The sequence below is a fragment of the Schistocerca cancellata genome, chromosome 2 (genome assembly GCF_023864275.1).
Source record: "Schistocerca cancellata isolate TAMUIC-IGC-003103 chromosome 2, iqSchCanc2.1, whole genome shotgun sequence".
NCBI lineage: Eukaryota > Metazoa > Arthropoda > Insecta > Orthoptera > Acrididae > Schistocerca > Schistocerca cancellata.
This window is the reverse complement of record NC_064627.1, coordinates 122,949,114-122,950,764: the sequence shown is the minus strand read 5'-3', so window position 1 is coordinate 122,950,764 and position 1,651 is coordinate 122,949,114. Positions and strand designations below refer to the sequence as shown.

The window sequence follows — 1,651 nt, the reverse complement described above, 5'->3', positions numbered from 1 at the left end:
GATAGAGAAGATCCAAAGAAGAGCGGCGCGTTTCGTCACAGGGTTATTTGGTAACCGTGATAGCGTTACGGAGATGTTTAACAAACTCAAGTGGCAGACTCTACAAGAGAGGCGCTCTGCATCGCGGTGTAGCTTGCTCGCCAGGTTTTGAGAGGGTGCGTTTCTGGATGAGGTATCGAATATATTGCTTCCCCCTACTTATACCTCCCGAGGAGATCACGAATGTAAAATTAGAGAGATTAGAGTGTGCACAGAGGCTTTCAGACAGTCGTTCTTCCCGCGAACCATACGCGACTGGAACAGGAAAGGGAGATAATGACAGTGGCACGTAAAGTGCCCTCCACCACACACCATTGGGTGGCTTGCGGAGTATAAATGTAGATGTAGATGTAGATCAAGGAGGACATAAAAAGCAGATTAGCACTGGCAAAATGGGCATCCTGGCCCAGAGAAGTCTACTCGTGTCAAACATAGGCCTTAATTTGAGGAACAAATTTCTTAGAATGTGCATTCAGAGCACAGAAGTGTATGTCAGTGAAACATGGACTGTGGGAAAACCTGAACAGAACAGAATCAAAGCATTTGAGATGTATACTAAGATGGTATCTGTTCTTTCGGACATGTCCGAAAGAACAGATATCATCAGTGACCATGCAGCTCGCTAGAATGAAATTACAATGAAATGAACACCCTATGCTGCTTACAGGCGTTGACATATGTCAATGGGGACAGATTCTAACGAGCTGCATGGTCACCGATGATATCTGTTCTTTCGGACATGTCCGAGAGAACAGATACCATCTTAGTATGTATATAGTTAAGGCTCACCGGCGACTTGACCATCTTCTTCTTCTGTGCGAATGCACAAACAGAGCCTGAACTCTTACGGGAATCGGCAACGCACCGCGAGTAATGAGTATAATGGGTGGGGGCACTATGAATGTAGTGCGGGACAATATGTTGAGAATGTGGGTTTCGCGGGAGGTGTGCCAGAGATAAATCCCTGCAGTCGCGCTATCCTCTGTGTCCTCGGTGGCTCAGATGGATAGAGCATCTGCCATGTAAGCAGGAGATCCCGGGTTCGAGTCCCGGTCGGGGCACACATTTTCATCTGTCCCCGTTGACATATGTCAATGCCTGTAAGCAGCTAAGGGTGTTCATTTCATTGTAATTTCATTTGAGATGTGATGCTACAGAAGAACATTAAAAATTAGGTGGACTGATAAAGCAATGAATGAGGAGGTTGTCTGCAGAATCAGTGAGCAAGGAATATATGGAAAACACTGACAAGAAGAAGGGATAGAATAATAGAAGATCTGTTAAGACATCAGGGAATGACTTCCATGGTACTAGAGGGAGCTGTAGAGGCTAAAACCTGCAGAGGAAGACAGAGATTGGGATAGATTCAGCAAGTAACTAAGGATGTACATAGCAATTGTTGCTCTGAGATGAAGGAAGATGCTGGGTGGAAGAATCGAAATGGTCTGTATGGTATAACAGGTATTCTAGTCTCTTGAGTTGTATGTAAAACCTGGTCGACAACTGAGTGCTGGATGTCCCAGAAGAAAGTTCAGGTTGTGAGGGTATGAGGTTTTGCAGATGTTTTGCAGCCAAAGTTTTAGGAAGTATATCATTTCATTGATTGAGGATG

At 44.9% G+C, this 1,651-nt stretch overlaps 1 non-coding gene across 1 annotated transcript; it reads left to right on the top strand.

The window, feature by feature from the left end:
* The first annotated feature begins 1,026 nt into the window (after positions 1 to 1,026).
* On the top strand, positions 1,027 to 1,100 carry Trnat-ugu (transfer RNA threonine (anticodon UGU)). Its single transcript has one exon. It is a non-coding gene; the product is annotated as a tRNA-Thr (tRNA).
* The last annotated feature ends 551 nt before the right edge of the window (positions 1,101 to 1,651 follow it).